This window comes from Anomaloglossus baeobatrachus, unplaced genomic scaffold (genome assembly GCF_048569485.1).
Source record: "Anomaloglossus baeobatrachus isolate aAnoBae1 unplaced genomic scaffold, aAnoBae1.hap1 Scaffold_467, whole genome shotgun sequence".
Classification (NCBI taxonomy): domain Eukaryota; kingdom Metazoa; phylum Chordata; class Amphibia; order Anura; family Aromobatidae; genus Anomaloglossus; species Anomaloglossus baeobatrachus.
In genome coordinates this window covers 103,206-120,512 of record NW_027444012.1, presented here as the reverse complement: position 1 = coordinate 120,512, position 17,307 = coordinate 103,206, and the positions used below count along the sequence as shown (strand labels likewise).

The 17,307-nt window shown below is 47.2% G+C and overlaps 12 non-coding genes and 1 pseudogene across 12 annotated transcripts; all 13 read left to right on the top strand.

Moving 5' to 3' along the window:
- The first annotated feature begins 818 nt into the window (after positions 1-818).
- On the top strand, positions 819-1,009 carry LOC142281060 (U2 spliceosomal RNA). The gene has a single exon (XR_012743207.1). It is a non-coding gene; the product is annotated as a U2 spliceosomal RNA (small nuclear RNA).
- A 1,117-nt stretch (positions 1,010-2,126) lies between these two features.
- On the top strand, positions 2,127-2,317 carry LOC142281059 (U2 spliceosomal RNA). Its single transcript, XR_012743206.1, has one exon. It is a non-coding gene; the product is annotated as a U2 spliceosomal RNA (small nuclear RNA).
- A 1,117-nt stretch (positions 2,318-3,434) lies between these two features.
- On the top strand, positions 3,435-3,625 carry LOC142281058 (U2 spliceosomal RNA). Its single transcript, XR_012743205.1, has one exon. It is a non-coding gene; the product is annotated as a U2 spliceosomal RNA (small nuclear RNA).
- A 1,117-nt stretch (positions 3,626-4,742) lies between these two features.
- On the top strand, positions 4,743-4,933 carry LOC142281057 (U2 spliceosomal RNA). The gene has a single exon (XR_012743204.1). It is a non-coding gene; the product is annotated as a U2 spliceosomal RNA (small nuclear RNA).
- Positions 4,934-6,050: 1,117 nt separating this feature from the next.
- LOC142281172 (U2 spliceosomal RNA) lies at positions 6,051-6,177 on the top strand (annotated as a pseudogene).
- Positions 6,178-6,865: 688 nt separating this feature from the next.
- On the top strand, positions 6,866-7,058 carry LOC142281156 (U2 spliceosomal RNA). The gene has a single exon (XR_012743298.1). It is a non-coding gene; the product is annotated as a U2 spliceosomal RNA (small nuclear RNA).
- A 1,117-nt stretch (positions 7,059-8,175) lies between these two features.
- Positions 8,176-8,366, top strand: LOC142281056 (U2 spliceosomal RNA). The gene has a single exon (XR_012743203.1). It is a non-coding gene; the product is annotated as a U2 spliceosomal RNA (small nuclear RNA).
- A 1,117-nt stretch (positions 8,367-9,483) lies between these two features.
- LOC142281054 (U2 spliceosomal RNA) lies at positions 9,484-9,674 on the top strand. The gene has a single exon (XR_012743202.1). It is a non-coding gene; the product is annotated as a U2 spliceosomal RNA (small nuclear RNA).
- Positions 9,675-10,791: 1,117 nt separating this feature from the next.
- On the top strand, positions 10,792-10,982 carry LOC142281151 (U2 spliceosomal RNA). The gene has a single exon (XR_012743293.1). It is a non-coding gene; the product is annotated as a U2 spliceosomal RNA (small nuclear RNA).
- Positions 10,983-12,099: 1,117 nt separating this feature from the next.
- Positions 12,100-12,290, top strand: LOC142281052 (U2 spliceosomal RNA). The gene has a single exon (XR_012743200.1). It is a non-coding gene; the product is annotated as a U2 spliceosomal RNA (small nuclear RNA).
- A 1,117-nt stretch (positions 12,291-13,407) lies between these two features.
- Positions 13,408-13,598, top strand: LOC142281051 (U2 spliceosomal RNA). The gene has a single exon (XR_012743199.1). It is a non-coding gene; the product is annotated as a U2 spliceosomal RNA (small nuclear RNA).
- A 1,117-nt stretch (positions 13,599-14,715) lies between these two features.
- LOC142281050 (U2 spliceosomal RNA) lies at positions 14,716-14,906 on the top strand. The gene has a single exon (XR_012743198.1). It is a non-coding gene; the product is annotated as a U2 spliceosomal RNA (small nuclear RNA).
- A 1,117-nt stretch (positions 14,907-16,023) lies between these two features.
- Positions 16,024-16,214, top strand: LOC142281049 (U2 spliceosomal RNA). Its single transcript, XR_012743197.1, has one exon. It is a non-coding gene; the product is annotated as a U2 spliceosomal RNA (small nuclear RNA).
- The last annotated feature ends 1,093 nt before the right edge of the window (positions 16,215-17,307 follow it).

Genomic DNA, 17,307 nt, shown 5'->3' with positions numbered 1-17,307 from the left:
TTCCACTCCAAATAAAGTTACCTGTTGTTACCTGAACGTCAAATACTAAGAATGGGCGGCCTATGAAAGAATTAGTACTTTCATTAAGTATACTAAACCGGCTAATTGGGAATAGACAAACTGTAAAAAGCCCTCTGAGAAAGCCCCTCTCTAACCTTTGTTAGTAAGCTTTTCTGTAGCCTGCCTGTTGATGTATTTTCGGTTTGAACAGTGCACAACATGAAGAGACGGAACACTGGCGGCTTGTCACAATGCCCCCCGATGACATCACAATAGCGCTGCTGCCTAGAAAACAAGCTGCGCAGAAGAAGTTGTTCTTTGGGTGGGAGGGTGGGCTAGTGGAAGGAGGGGGCAATCTCTTTTTTTCCCGGGTGGTAGGGGGATGACAGGAGAAGGGAAGCGGGTGGTGAGAAAGGTACAGAGGGCAGGGTTTGGGGGCTGGGAAGGAAAGGGAAAAGATTAGGGTTTGGGGATGATGAAAGGGCTTTCTACGGGTAAGGATGGCAAAGGGTGGCAGTGACGGAAAGTCAGGCAACCTGTCCTGTCCGTCTTTTTGTATCGTGAATTGGAAAGACTGCAAGGGGGAGGGGAGTTGCTTGCGCCCTAAAGGAGGAGTTATTCAGATTCATTGCAGTGGGCGGCGGCTGCAAAACGCACCATTCTTCTTGTTTTTGCTCTGCAAAGCAGCCTTTTCAAGGGTTGGCTTGGGTGACAAAATGTCTTGTGTAGGCGTGGGTTTGTCTCCCTCTCGCTCTCTCTCCCTAAGATGTGTCCGGCATAGGCCAGGGTGCCACTCGAGGCCCAAACCAATTCTGGTTATCGCTTCTCGGCCTTTTGGCTAAGATCAAGTGTAGTATCTGTTCTTATCAGTTTAATATCTGATACGTCCCCTATCTGGGGACCATATATTAAATGGATTTTTAGAACAGGGAGATGGAAAAAGAGCTTGCTCTGTCCACTCCACGCATTGACCTGGTATTGCAGTACCTCCAGGAACGGTGCACCCCTTCTTAACCCAGTTTCCAAAAGCAGAACTCGATTCACCTGATTCATATTAGCCCGATTAGCGAATTGAAATGAATTTTTATCTAACACACTTTTTACTTGCTTTATTCATCCAAATAGCAAACTCATCACCACTCAACTTCACCAACTCTGCTATGTCCCGTGCAGTATCTTGTTGTCAGTCTAATCTAGATCATGTGTAATTGAATGGAATAGATCCCTTTTGGACAAAGTGGAGTCAGATGCTGCAGTGACCACAGGTGTGAGAGGATCTACAATTGGCATCTGGTGTTATCTCTCTGCTTCCACTCCAAATAAAGTTACCTGTTGTTACCTGAACGTCAAATACTAAGAATGGGCGGCCTATGAAAGAATTAGTACTTTCATTAAGTATACTAAACCGGCTAATTGGGAATAGACAAACTGTAAAAAGCCCTCTGAGAAAGCCCCTCTCTAACCTTTGTTAGTAAGCTTTTCTGTAGCCTGCCTGTTGATGTATTTTCGGTTTGAACAGTGCACAACATGAAGAGACGGAACACTGGCGGCTTGTCACAATGCCCCCCGATGACATCACAATAGCGCTGCTGCCTAGAAAACAAGCTGCGCAGAAGAAGTTGTTCTTTGGGTGGGAGGGTGGGCTAGTGGAAGGAGGGGGCAATCTCTTTTTTTCCCGGGTGGTAGGGGGATGACAGGAGAAGGGAAGCGGGTGGTGAGAAAGGTACAGAGGGCAGGGTTTGGGGGCTGGGAAGGAAAGGGAAAAGATTAGGGTTTGGGGATGATGAAAGGGCTTTCTACGGGTAAGGATGGCAAAGGGTGGCAGTGACGGAAAGTCAGGCAACCTGTCCTGTCCGTCTTTTTGTATCGTGAATTGGAAAGACTGCAAGGGGGAGGGGAGTTGCTTGCGCCCTAAAGGAGGAGTTATTCAGATTCATTGCAGTGGGCGGCGGCTGCAAAACGCACCATTCTTCTTGTTTTTGCTCTGCAAAGCAGCCTTTTCAAGGGTTGGCTTGGGTGACAAAATGTCTTGTGTAGGCGTGGGTTTGTCTCCCTCTCGCTCTCTCTCCCTAAGATGTGTCCGGCATAGGCCAGGGTGCCACTCGAGGCCCAAACCAATTCTGGTTATCGCTTCTCGGCCTTTTGGCTAAGATCAAGTGTAGTATCTGTTCTTATCAGTTTAATATCTGATACGTCCCCTATCTGGGGACCATATATTAAATGGATTTTTAGAACAGGGAGATGGAAAAAGAGCTTGCTCTGTCCACTCCACGCATTGACCTGGTATTGCAGTACCTCCAGGAACGGTGCACCCCTTCTTAACCCAGTTTCCAAAAGCAGAACTCGATTCACCTGATTCATATTAGCCCGATTAGCGAATTGAAATGAATTTTTATCTAACACACTTTTTACTTGCTTTATTCATCCAAATAGCAAACTCATCACCACTCAACTTCACCAACTCTGCTATGTCCCGTGCAGTATCTTGTTGTCAGTCTAATCTAGATCATGTGTAATTGAATGGAATAGATCCCTTTTGGACAAAGTGGAGTCAGATGCTGCAGTGACCACAGGTGTGAGAGGATCTACAATTGGCATCTGGTGTTATCTCTCTGCTTCCACTCCAAATAAAGTTACCTGTTGTTACCTGAACGTCAAATACTAAGAATGGGCGGCCTATGAAAGAATTAGTACTTTCATTAAGTATACTAAACCGGCTAATTGGGAATAGACAAACTGTAAAAAGCCCTCTGAGAAAGCCCCTCTCTAACCTTTGTTAGTAAGCTTTTCTGTAGCCTGCCTGTTGATGTATTTTCGGTTTGAACAGTGCACAACATGAAGAGACGGAACACTGGCGGCTTGTCACAATGCCCCCCGATGACATCACAATAGCGCTGCTGCCTAGAAAACAAGCTGCGCAGAAGAAGTTGTTCTTTGGGTGGGAGGGTGGGCTAGTGGAAGGAGGGGGCAATCTCTTTTTTTCCCGGGTGGTAGGGGGATGACAGGAGAAGGGAAGCGGGTGGTGAGAAAGGTACAGAGGGCAGGGTTTGGGGGCTGGGAAGGAAAGGGAAAAGATTAGGGTTTGGGGATGATGAAAGGGCTTTCTACGGGTAAGGATGGCAAAGGGTGGCAGTGACGGAAAGTCAGGCAACCTGTCCTGTCCGTCTTTTTGTATCGTGAATTGGAAAGACTGCAAGGGGGAGGGGAGTTGCTTGCGCCCTAAAGGAGGAGTTATTCAGATTCATTGCAGTGGGCGGCGGCTGCAAAACGCACCATTCTTCTTGTTTTTGCTCTGCAAAGCAGCCTTTTCAAGGGTTGGCTTGGGTGACAAAATGTCTTGTGTAGGCGTGGGTTTGTCTCCCTCTCGCTCTCTCTCCCTAAGATGTGTCCGGCATAGGCCAGGGTGCCACTCGAGGCCCAAACCAATTCTGGTTATCGCTTCTCGGCCTTTTGGCTAAGATCAAGTGTAGTATCTGTTCTTATCAGTTTAATATCTGATACGTCCCCTATCTGGGGACCATATATTAAATGGATTTTTAGAACAGGGAGATGGAAAAAGAGCTTGCTCTGTCCACTCCACGCATTGACCTGGTATTGCAGTACCTCCAGGAACGGTGCACCCCTTCTTAACCCAGTTTCCAAAAGCAGAACTCGATTCACCTGATTCATATTAGCCCGATTAGCGAATTGAAATGAATTTTTATCTAACACACTTTTTACTTGCTTTATTCATCCAAATAGCAAACTCATCACCACTCAACTTCACCAACTCTGCTATGTCCCGTGCAGTATCTTGTTGTCAGTCTAATCTAGATCATGTGTAATTGAATGGAATAGATCCCTTTTGGACAAAGTGGAGTCAGATGCTGCAGTGACCACAGGTGTGAGAGGATCTACAATTGGCATCTGGTGTTATCTCTCTGCTTCCACTCCAAATAAAGTTACCTGTTGTTACCTGAACGTCAAATACTAAGAATGGGCGGCCTATGAAAGAATTAGTACTTTCATTAAGTATACTAAACCGGCTAATTGGGAATAGACAAACTGTAAAAAGCCCTCTGAGAAAGCCCCTCTCTAACCTTTGTTAGTAAGCTTTTCTGTAGCCTGCCTGTTGATGTATTTTCGGTTTGAACAGTGCACAACATGAAGAGACGGAACACTGGCGGCTTGTCACAATGCCCCCCGATGACATCACAATAGCGCTGCTGCCTAGAAAACAAGCTGCGCAGAAGAAGTTGTTCTTTGGGTGGGAGGGTGGGCTAGTGGAAGGAGGGGGCAATCTCTTTTTTTCCCGGGTGGTAGGGGGATGACAGGAGAAGGGAAGCGGGTGGTGAGAAAGGTACAGAGGGCAGGGTTTGGGGGCTGGGAAGGAAAGGGAAAAGATTAGGGTTTGGGGATGATGAAAGGGCTTTCTACGGGTAAGGATGGCAAAGGGTGGCAGTGACGGAAAGTCAGGCAACCTGTCCTGTCCGTCTTTTTGTATCGTGAATTGGAAAGACTGCAAGGGGGAGGGGAGTTGCTTGCGCCCTAAAGGAGGAGTTATTCAGATTCATTGCAGTGGGCGGCGGCTGCAAAACGCACCATTCTTCTTGTTTTTGCTCTGCAAAGCAGCCTTTTCAAGGGTTGGCTTGGGTGACAAAATGTCTTGTGTAGGCGTGGGTTTGTCTCCCTCTCGCTCTCTCTCCCTAAGATGTGTCCGGCATAGGCCAGGGTGCCACTCGAGGCCCAAACCAATTCTGGTTATCGCTTCTCGGCCTTTTGGCTAAGATCAAGTGTAGTATCTGTTCTTATCAGTTTAATATCTGATACGTCCCCTATCTGGGGACCATATATTAAATGGATTTTTAGAACAGGGAGATGGAAAAAGAGCTTGCTCTGTCCACTCCACGCATTGACCTGGTATTGCAGTACCTCCAGGAACGGTGCACCCCTTCTTAACCCAGTTTCCAAAAGCAGAACTCGATTCACCTGATTCATATTAGCCCGATTAGCGAATTGAAATGAATTTTTATCTAACACACTTTTTACTTGCTTTATTCATCCAAATAGCAAACTCATCACCACTCAACTTCACCAACTCTGCTATGTCCCGTGCAGTATCTTGTTGTCAGTCTAATCTAGATCATGTGTAATTGAATGGAATAGATCCCTTTTGGACAAAGTGGAGTCAGATGCTGCAGTGACCACAGGTGTGAGAGGATCTACAATTGGCATCTGGTGTTATCTCTCTGCTTCCACTCCAAATAAAGTTACCTGTTGTTACCTGAACGTCAAATACTAAGAATGGGCGGCCTATGAAAGAATTAGTACTTTCATTAAGTATACTAAACCGGCTAATTGGGAATAGACAAACTGTAAAAAGCCCTCTGAGAAAGCCCCTCTCTAACCTTTGTTAGTAAGCTTTTCTGTAGCCTGCCTGTTGATGTATTTTCGGTTTGAACAGTGCACAACATGAAGAGACGGAACACTGGCGGCTTGTCACAATGCCCCCCGATGACATCACAATAGCGCTGCTGCCTAGAAAACAAGCTGCGCAGAAGAAGTTGTTCTTTGGGTGGGAGGGTGGGCTAGTGGAAGGAGGGGGCAATCTCTTTTTTTCCCGGGTGGTAGGGGGATGACAGGAGAAGGGAAGCGGGTGGTGAGAAAGGTACAGAGGGCAGGGTTTGGGGGCTGGGAAGGAAAGGGAAAAGATTAGGGTTTGGGGATGATGAAAGGGCTTTCTACGGGTAAGGATGGCAAAGGGTGGCAGTGACGGAAAGTCAGGCAACCTGTCCTGTCCGTCTTTTTGTATCGTGAATTGGAAAGACTGCAAGGGGGAGGGGAGTTGCTTGCGCCCTAAAGGAGGAGTTATTCAGATTCATTGCAGTGGGCGGCGGCTGCAAAACGCACCATTCTTCTTGTTTTTGCTCTGCAAAGCAGCCTTTTCAAGGGTTGGCTTGGGTGACAAAATGTCTTGTGTAGGCGTGGGTTTGTCTCCCTCTCGCTCTCTCTCCCTAAGATGTGTCCGGCATAGGCCAGGGTGCCACTCGAGGCCCAAACCAATTCTGGTTATCGCTTCTCGGCCTTTTGGCTAAGATCAAGTGTAGTATCTGTGAGGCTCGGCAGATGCAATGCACACTGGAAGGTTGCGCTTGCTAGTACTCTTGATGTATAGTATATTCATCTAGAGGAAAACATGGCCCTACCAGGATCGAGGCTATTAGACTGAGTAAGTGTGGGGGCTATGGTGCAATGTGCCCCAGGACTGACGACCCTGGAGTGAGTCTGAGCTTGCTGGCTTGGGACCCCGGCGAGCCTTGGGCTCTGTAGCACACCGTACCTTGCCCTTTCATACTTTCTGAGCATATTGCTCTATCCCGGCCTTCTGGCTAGGAAGGGAAATTTTTATAATCATGGTCGGAGGTCCGTTCAGCTTTGGGCTGAGAAACCAACACCCGGTTGGAGGTCCGGGTCAGCTTCGGCTGAGAAACCAACACCCGGTTGGAGGTCTGGGTCAGCTTCGGCTGAGAAACTAACACCCGGTTGGAGGTCCGGGTCAGCTTCGGCTGAGAAACCAACACCCGGTTGGAGGTCCGGTTAGCCTTGGGCTGAGAAACCAACACCGGTTGACGGTCCGGGCAGTTTCGGCTGCGAAACCAACAACTAGTAGCTCTCTACTCCACTTGGGTAAGATGCCTGGGTGGACGCTGGGAGCAACGACAAGGCTCAACCAGGCTTCGGCTTGGGGGAGCACCGAAGATCCCTGACCCTTGCTGTGGCCTTCTGGCTCGGAGGGACGGGGTTGATTTTTGGGGACCCTCTCCTCACGGAGGGGTCCACACGAATCCTAGCCTTTGCACTGTTTTTGGTGTGACTTCGGTCATGCATTTTTTGCGGTGCTTTGGAAAGCTTCATTAAATCAAAAATCTGTTCTTATCAGTTTAATATCTGATACGTCCCCTATCTGGGGACCATATATTAAATGGATTTTTAGAACAGGGAGATGGAAAAAGAGCTTGCTCTGTCCACTCCACGCATTGACCTGGTATTGCAGTACCTCCAGGAACGGTGCACCCCTTCTTAACCCAGTTTCCAAAAGCAGAACTCGATTCACCTGATTCATATTAGCCCGATTAGCGAATTGAAATGAATTTTTATCTAACACACTTTTTACTTGCTTTATTCATCCAAATAGCAAACTCATCACCACTCAACTTCACCAACTCTGCTATGTCCCGTGCAGTATCTTGTTGTCAGTCTAATCTAGATCATGTGTAATTGAATGGAATAGATCCCTTTTGGACAAAGTGGAGTCAGATGCTGCAGTGACCACAGGTGTGAGAGGATCTACAATTGGCATCTGGTGTTATCTCTCTGCTTCCACTCCAAATAAAGTTACCTGTTGTTACCTGAACGTCAAATACTAAGAATGGGCGGCCTATGAAAGAATTAGTACTTTCATTAAGTATACTAAACCGGCTAATTGGGAATAGACAAACTGTAAAAAGCCCTCTGAGAAAGCCCCTCTCTAACCTTTGTTAGTAAGCTTTTCTGTAGCCTGCCTGTTGATGTATTTTCGGTTTGAACAGTGCACAACATGAAGAGACGGAACACTGGCGGCTTGTCACAATGCCCCCCGATGACATCACAATAGCGCTGCTGCCTAGAAAACAAGCTGCGCAGAAGAAGTTGTTCTTTGGGTGGGAGGGTGGGCTAGTGGAAGGAGGGGGCAATCTCTTTTTTTCCCGGGTGGTAGGGGGATGACAGGAGAAGGGAAGCGGGTGGTGAGAAAGGTACAGAGGGCAGGGTTTGGGGGCTGGGAAGGAAAGGGAAAAGATTAGGGTTTGGGGATGATGAAAGGGCTTTCTACGGGTAAGGATGGCAAAGGGTGGCAGTGACGGAAAGTCAGGCAACCTGTCCTGTCCGTCTTTTTGTATCGTGAATTGGAAAGACTGCAAGGGGGAGGGGAGTTGCTTGCGCCCTAAAGGAGGAGTTATTCAGATTCATTGCAGTGGGCGGCGGCTGCAAAACGCACCATTCTTCTTGTTTTTGCTCTGCAAAGCAGCCTTTTCAAGGGTTGGCTTGGGTGACAAAATGTCTTGTGTAGGCGTGGGTTTGTCTCCCTCTCGCTCTCTCTCCCTAAGATGTGTCCGGCATAGGCCAGGGTGCCACTCGAGGCCCAAACCAATTCTGGTTATCGCTTCTCGGCCTTTTGGCTAAGATCAAGTGTAGTATCTGTTCTTATCAGTTTAATATCTGATACGTCCCCTATCTGGGGACCATATATTAAATGGATTTTTAGAACAGGGAGATGGAAAAAGAGCTTGCTCTGTCCACTCCACGCATTGACCTGGTATTGCAGTACCTCCAGGAACGGTGCACCCCTTCTTAACCCAGTTTCCAAAAGCAGAACTCGATTCACCTGATTCATATTAGCCCGATTAGCGAATTGAAATGAATTTTTATCTAACACACTTTTTACTTGCTTTATTCATCCAAATAGCAAACTCATCACCACTCAACTTCACCAACTCTGCTATGTCCCGTGCAGTATCTTGTTGTCAGTCTAATCTAGATCATGTGTAATTGAATGGAATAGATCCCTTTTGGACAAAGTGGAGTCAGATGCTGCAGTGACCACAGGTGTGAGAGGATCTACAATTGGCATCTGGTGTTATCTCTCTGCTTCCACTCCAAATAAAGTTACCTGTTGTTACCTGAACGTCAAATACTAAGAATGGGCGGCCTATGAAAGAATTAGTACTTTCATTAAGTATACTAAACCGGCTAATTGGGAATAGACAAACTGTAAAAAGCCCTCTGAGAAAGCCCCTCTCTAACCTTTGTTAGTAAGCTTTTCTGTAGCCTGCCTGTTGATGTATTTTCGGTTTGAACAGTGCACAACATGAAGAGACGGAACACTGGCGGCTTGTCACAATGCCCCCCGATGACATCACAATAGCGCTGCTGCCTAGAAAACAAGCTGCGCAGAAGAAGTTGTTCTTTGGGTGGGAGGGTGGGCTAGTGGAAGGAGGGGGCAATCTCTTTTTTTCCCGGGTGGTAGGGGGATGACAGGAGAAGGGAAGCGGGTGGTGAGAAAGGTACAGAGGGCAGGGTTTGGGGGCTGGGAAGGAAAGGGAAAAGATTAGGGTTTGGGGATGATGAAAGGGCTTTCTACGGGTAAGGATGGCAAAGGGTGGCAGTGACGGAAAGTCAGGCAACCTGTCCTGTCCGTCTTTTTGTATCGTGAATTGGAAAGACTGCAAGGGGGAGGGGAGTTGCTTGCGCCCTAAAGGAGGAGTTATTCAGATTCATTGCAGTGGGCGGCGGCTGCAAAACGCACCATTCTTCTTGTTTTTGCTCTGCAAAGCAGCCTTTTCAAGGGTTGGCTTGGGTGACAAAATGTCTTGTGTAGGCGTGGGTTTGTCTCCCTCTCGCTCTCTCTCCCTAAGATGTGTCCGGCATAGGCCAGGGTGCCACTCGAGGCCCAAACCAATTCTGGTTATCGCTTCTCGGCCTTTTGGCTAAGATCAAGTGTAGTATCTGTTCTTATCAGTTTAATATCTGATACGTCCCCTATCTGGGGACCATATATTAAATGGATTTTTAGAACAGGGAGATGGAAAAAGAGCTTGCTCTGTCCACTCCACGCATTGACCTGGTATTGCAGTACCTCCAGGAACGGTGCACCCCTTCTTAACCCAGTTTCCAAAAGCAGAACTCGATTCACCTGATTCATATTAGCCCGATTAGCGAATTGAAATGAATTTTTATCTAACACACTTTTTACTTGCTTTATTCATCCAAATAGCAAACTCATCACCACTCAACTTCACCAACTCTGCTATGTCCCGTGCAGTATCTTGTTGTCAGTCTAATCTAGATCATGTGTAATTGAATGGAATAGATCCCTTTTGGACAAAGTGGAGTCAGATGCTGCAGTGACCACAGGTGTGAGAGGATCTACAATTGGCATCTGGTGTTATCTCTCTGCTTCCACTCCAAATAAAGTTACCTGTTGTTACCTGAACGTCAAATACTAAGAATGGGCGGCCTATGAAAGAATTAGTACTTTCATTAAGTATACTAAACCGGCTAATTGGGAATAGACAAACTGTAAAAAGCCCTCTGAGAAAGCCCCTCTCTAACCTTTGTTAGTAAGCTTTTCTGTAGCCTGCCTGTTGATGTATTTTCGGTTTGAACAGTGCACAACATGAAGAGACGGAACACTGGCGGCTTGTCACAATGCCCCCCGATGACATCACAATAGCGCTGCTGCCTAGAAAACAAGCTGCGCAGAAGAAGTTGTTCTTTGGGTGGGAGGGTGGGCTAGTGGAAGGAGGGGGCAATCTCTTTTTTTCCCGGGTGGTAGGGGGATGACAGGAGAAGGGAAGCGGGTGGTGAGAAAGGTACAGAGGGCAGGGTTTGGGGGCTGGGAAGGAAAGGGAAAAGATTAGGGTTTGGGGATGATGAAAGGGCTTTCTACGGGTAAGGATGGCAAAGGGTGGCAGTGACGGAAAGTCAGGCAACCTGTCCTGTCCGTCTTTTTGTATCGTGAATTGGAAAGACTGCAAGGGGGAGGGGAGTTGCTTGCGCCCTAAAGGAGGAGTTATTCAGATTCATTGCAGTGGGCGGCGGCTGCAAAACGCACCATTCTTCTTGTTTTTGCTCTGCAAAGCAGCCTTTTCAAGGGTTGGCTTGGGTGACAAAATGTCTTGTGTAGGCGTGGGTTTGTCTCCCTCTCGCTCTCTCTCCCTAAGATGTGTCCGGCATAGGCCAGGGTGCCACTCGAGGCCCAAACCAATTCTGGTTATCGCTTCTCGGCCTTTTGGCTAAGATCAAGTGTAGTATCTGTTCTTATCAGTTTAATATCTGATACGTCCCCTATCTGGGGACCATATATTAAATGGATTTTTAGAACAGGGAGATGGAAAAAGAGCTTGATCTGTCCACTCCACGCATTGACCTGGTATTGCAGTACCTCCAGGAACGGTGCACCCCTTCTTAACCCAGTTTCCAAAAGCAGAACTCGATTCACCTGATTCATATTAGCACGATTAGCGAATTGAAATGAATTTTTATCTAACACACTTTTTACTTGCTTTATTCATCCAAATAGCAAACTCATCACCACTCAACTTCACCAACTCTGCTATGTCCCGTGCAGTATCTTGTTGTCAGTCTAATCTAGATCATGTGTAATTGAATGGAATAGATCCCTTTTGGACAAAGTGGAGTCAGATGCTGCAGTGACCACAGGTGTGAGAGGATCTACAATTGGCATCTGGTGTTATCTCTCTGCTTCCACTCCAAATAAAGTTACCTGTTGTTACCTGAACGTCAAATACTAAGAATGGGCGGCCTATGAAAGAATTAGTACTTTCATTAAGTATACTAAACCGGCTAATTGGGAATAGACAAACTGTAAAAAGCCCTCTGAGAAAGCCCCTCTCTAACCTTTGTTAGTAAGCTTTTCTGTAGCCTGCCTGTTGATGTATTTTCGGTTTGAACAGTGCACAACATGAAGAGACGGAACACTGGCGGCTTGTCACAATGCCCCCCGATGACATCACAATAGCGCTGCTGCCTAGAAAACAAGCTGCGCAGAAGAAGTTGTTCTTTGGGTGGGAGGGTGGGCTAGTGGAAGGAGGGGGCAATCTCTTTTTTTCCCGGGTGGTAGGGGGATGACAGGAGAAGGGAAGCGGGTGGTGAGAAAGGTACAGAGGGCAGGGTTTGGGGGCTGGGAAGGAAAGGGAAAAGATTAGGGTTTGGGGATGATGAAAGGGCTTTCTACGGGTAAGGATGGCAAAGGGTGGCAGTGACGGAAAGTCAGGCAACCTGTCCTGTCCGTCTTTTTGTATCGTGAATTGGAAAGACTGCAAGGGGGAGGGGAGTTGCTTGCGCCCTAAAGGAGGAGTTATTCAGATTCATTGCAGTGGGCGGCGGCTGCAAAACGCACCATTCTTCTTGTTTTTGCTCTGCAAAGCAGCCTTTTCAAGGGTTGGCTTGGGTGACAAAATGTCTTGTGTAGGCGTGGGTTTGTCTCCCTCTCGCTCTCTCTCCCTAAGATGTGTCCGGCATAGGCCAGGGTGCCACTCGAGGCCCAAACCAATTCTGGTTATCGCTTCTCGGCCTTTTGGCTAAGATCAAGTGTAGTATCTGTTCTTATCAGTTTAATATCTGATACGTCCCCTATCTGGGGACCATATATTAAATGGATTTTTAGAACAGGGAGATGGAAAAAGAGCTTGCTCTGTCCACTCCACGCATTGACCTGGTATTGCAGTACCTCCAGGAACGGTGCACCCCTTCTTAACCCAGTTTCCAAAAGCAGAACTCGATTCACCTGATTCATATTAGCCCGATTAGCGAATTGAAATGAATTTTTATCTAACACACTTTTTACTTGCTTTATTCATCCAAATAGCAAACTCATCACCACTCAACTTCACCAACTCTGCTATGTCCCGTGCAGTATCTTGTTGTCAGTCTAATCTAGATCATGTGTAATTGAATGGAATAGATCCCTTTTGGACAAAGTGGAGTCAGATGCTGCAGTGACCACAGGTGTGAGAGGATCTACAATTGGCATCTGGTGTTATCTCTCTGCTTCCACTCCAAATAAAGTTACCTGTTGTTACCTGAACGTCAAATACTAAGAATGGGCGGCCTATGAAAGAATTAGTACTTTCATTAAGTATACTAAACCGGCTAATTGGGAATAGACAAACTGTAAAAAGCCCTCTGAGAAAGCCCCTCTCTAACCTTTGTTAGTAAGCTTTTCTGTAGCCTGCCTGTTGATGTATTTTCGGTTTGAACAGTGCACAACATGAAGAGACGGAACACTGGCGGCTTGTCACAATGCCCCCCGATGACATCACAATAGCGCTGCTGCCTAGAAAACAAGCTGCGCAGAAGAAGTTGTTCTTTGGGTGGGAGGGTGGGCTAGTGGAAGGAGGGGGCAATCTCTTTTTTTCCCGGGTGGTAGGGGGATGACAGGAGAAGGGAAGCGGGTGGTGAGAAAGGTACAGAGGGCAGGGTTTGGGGGCTGGGAAGGAAAGGGAAAAGATTAGGGTTTGGGGATGATGAAAGGGCTTTCTACGGGTAAGGATGGCAAAGGGTGGCAGTGACGGAAAGTCAGGCAACCTGTCCTGTCCGTCTTTTTGTATCGTGAATTGGAAAGACTGCAAGGGGGAGGGGAGTTGCTTGCGCCCTAAAGGAGGAGTTATTCAGATTCATTGCAGTGGGCGGCGGCTGCAAAACGCACCATTCTTCTTGTTTTTGCTCTGCAAAGCAGCCTTTTCAAGGGTTGGCTTGGGTGACAAAATGTCTTGTGTAGGCGTGGGTTTGTCTCCCTCTCGCTCTCTCTCCCTAAGATGTGTCCGGCATAGGCCAGGGTGCCACTCGAGGCCCAAACCAATTCTGGTTATCGCTTCTCGGCCTTTTGGCTAAGATCAAGTGTAGTATCTGTTCTTATCAGTTTAATATCTGATACGTCCCCTATCTGGGGACCATATATTAAATGGATTTTTAGAACAGGGAGATGGAAAAAGAGCTTGCTCTGTCCACTCCACGCATTGACCTGGTATTGCAGTACCTCCAGGAACGGTGCACCCCTTCTTAACCCAGTTTCCAAAAGCAGAACTCGATTCACCTGATTCATATTAGCCCGATTAGCGAATTGAAATGAATTTTTATCTGACACACTTTTTACTTGCTTTATTCATCCAAATAGCAAACTCATCACCACTCAACTTCACCAACTCTGCTATGTCCCGTGCAGTATCTTGTTGTCAGTCTAATCTAGATCATGTGTAATTGAATGGAATAGATCCCTTTTGGACAAAGTGGAGTCAGATGCTGCAGTGACCACAGGTGTGAGAGGATCTACAATTGGCATCTGGTGTTATCTCTCTGCTTCCACTCCAAATAAAGTTACCTGTTGTTACCTGAACGTCAAATACTAAGAATGGGCGGCCTATGAAAGAATTAGTACTTTCATTAAGTATACTAAACCGGCTAATTGGGAATAGACAAACTGTAAAAAGCCCTCTGAGAAAGCCCCTCTCTAACCTTTGTTAGTAAGCTTTTCTGTAGCCTGCCTGTTGATGTATTTTCGGTTTGAACAGTGCACAACATGAAGAGACGGAACACTGGCGGCTTGTCACAATGCCCCCCGATGACATCACAATAGCGCTGCTGCCTAGAAAACAAGCTGCGCAGAAGAAGTTGTTCTTTGGGTGGGAGGGTGGGCTAGTGGAAGGAGGGGGCAATCTCTTTTTTTCCCGGGTGGTAGGGGGATGACAGGAGAAGGGAAGCGGGTGGTGAGAAAGGTACAGAGGGCAGGGTTTGGGGGCTGGGAAGGAAAGGGAAAAGATTAGGGTTTGGGGATGATGAAAGGGCTTTCTACGGGTAAGGATGGCAAAGGGTGGCAGTGACGGAAAGTCAGGCAACCTGTCCTGTCCGTCTTTTTGTATCGTGAATTGGAAAGACTGCAAGGGGGAGGGGAGTTGCTTGCGCCCTAAAGGAGGAGTTATTCAGATTCATTGCAGTGGGCGGCGGCTGCAAAACGCACCATTCTTCTTGTTTTTGCTCTGCAAAGCAGCCTTTTCAAGGGTTGGCTTGGGTGACAAAATGTCTTGTGTAGGCGTGGGTTTGTCTCCCTCTCGCTCTCTCTCCCTAAGATGTGTCCGGCATAGGCCAGGGTGCCACTCGAGGCCCAAACCAATTCTGGTTATCGCTTCTCGGCCTTTTGGCTAAGATCAAGTGTAGTATCTGTTCTTATCAGTTTAATATCTGATACGTCCCCTATCTGGGGACCATATATTAAATGGATTTTTAGAACAGGGAGATGGAAAAAGAGCTTGCTCTGTCCACTCCACGCATTGACCTGGTATTGCAGTACCTCCAGGAACGGTGCACCCCTTCTTAACCCAGTTTCCAAAAGCAGAACTCGATTCACCTGATTCATATTAGCCCGATTAGCGAATTGAAATGAATTTTTATCTAACACACTTTTTACTTGCTTTATTCATCCAAATAGCAAACTCATCACCACTCAACTTCACCAACTCTGCTATGTCCCGTGCAGTATCTTGTTGTCAGTCTAATCTAGATCATGTGTAATTGAATGGAATAGATCCCTTTTGGACAAAGTGGAGTCAGATGCTGCAGTGACCACAGGTGTGAGAGGATCTACAATTGGCATCTGGTGTTATCTCTCTGCTTCCACTCCAAATAAAGTTACCTGTTGTTACCTGAACGTCAAATACTAAGAATGGGCGGCCTATGAAAGAATTAGTACTTTCATTAAGTATACTAAACCGGCTAATTGGGAATAGACAAACTGTAAAAAGCCCTCTGAGAAAGCCCCTCTCTAACCTTTGTTAGTAAGCTTTTCTGTAGCCTGCCTGTTGATGTATTTTCGGTTTGAACAGTGCACAACATGAAGAGACGGAACACTGGCGGCTTGTCACAATGCCCCCCGATGACATCACAATAGCGCTGCTGCCTAGAAAACAAGCTGCGCAGAAGAAGTTGTTCTTTGGGTGGGAGGGTGGGCTAGTGGAAGGAGGGGGCAATCTCTTTTTTTCCCGGGTGGTAGGGGGATGACAGGAGAAGGGAAGCGGGTGGTGAGAAAGGTACAGAGGGCAGGGTTTGGGGGCTGGGAAGGAAAGGGAAAAGATTAGGGTTTGGGGATGATGAAAGGGCTTTCTACGGGTAAGGATGGCAAAGGGTGGCAGTGACGGAAAGTCAGGCAACCTGTCCTGTCCGTCTTTTTGTATCGTGAATTGGAAAGACTGCAAGGGGGAGGGGAGTTGCTTGCGCCCTAAAGGAGGAGTTATTCAGATTCATTGCAGTGGGCGGCGGCTGCAAAACGCACCATTCTTCTTGTTTTTGCTCTGCAAAGCAGCCTTTTCAAGGGTTGGCTTGGGTGACAAAATGTCTTGTGTAGGCGTGGGTTTGTCTCCCTCTCGCTCTCTCTCCCTAAGATGTGTCCGGCATAGGCCAGGGTGCCACTCGAGGCCCAAACCAATTCTGGTTATCGCTTCTCGGCCTTTTGGCTAAGATCAAGTGTAGTATCTGTTCTTATCAGTTTAATATCTGATACGTCCCCTATCTGGGGACCATATATTAAATGGATTTTTAGAACAGGGAGATGGAAAAAGAGCTTGCTCTGTCCACTCCACGCATTGACCTGGTATTGCAGTACCTCCAGGAACGGTGCACCCCTTCTTAACCCAGTTTCCAAAAGCAGAACTCGATTCACCTGATTCATATTAGCCCGATTAGCGAATTGAAATGAATTTTTATCTAACACACTTTTTACTTGCTTTATTCATCCAAATAGCAAACTCATCACCACTCAACTTCACCAACTCTGCTATGTCCCGTGCAGTATCTTGTTGTCAGTCTAATCTAGATCATGTGTAATTGAATGGAATAGATCCCTTTTGGACAAAGTGGAGTCAGATGCTGCAGTGACCACAGGTGTGAGAGGATCTACAATTGGCATCTGGTGTTATCTCTCTGCTTCCACTCCAAATAAAGTTACCTGTTGTTACCTGAACGTCAAATACTAAGAATGGGCGGCCTATGAAAGAATTAGTACTTTCATTAAGTATACTAAACCGGCTAATTGGGAATAGACAAACTGTAAAAAGCCCTCTGAGAAAGCCCCTCTCTAACCTTTGTTAGTAAGCTTTTCTGTAGCCTGCCTGTTGATGTATTTTCGGTTTGAACAGTGCACAACATGAAGAGACGGAACACTGGCGGCTTGTCACAATGCCCCCCGATGACATCACAATAGCGCTGCTGCCTAGAAAACAAGCTGCGCAGAAGAAGTTGTTCTTTGGGTGGGAGGGTGGGCTAGTGGAAGGAGGGGGCAATCTCTTTTTTTCCCGGGTGGTAGGGGGATGACAGGAGAAGGGAAGCGGGTGGTGAGAAAGGTACAGAGGGCAGGGTTTGGGGGCTGGGAAGGAAAGGGAAAAGATTAGGGTTTGGGGATGATGAAAGGGCTTTCTACGGGTAAGGATGGCAAAGGGTGGCAGTGACGGAAAGTCAGGCAACCTGTCCTGTCCGTCTTTTTGTATCGTGAATTGGAAAGACTGCAAGGGGGAGGGGAGTTGCTTGCGCCCTAAAGGAGGAGTTATTCAGATTCATTGCAGTGGGCGGCGGCTGCAAAACGCACCATTCTTCTTGTTTTTGCTCTGCAAAGCAGCCTTTTCAAGGGTTGGCTTGGGTGACAAAATGTCTTGTGTAGGCGTGGGTTTGTCTCCCTCTCGCTCTCTCTCCCTAAGATGTGTCCGGCATAGGCCAGGGTGCCAC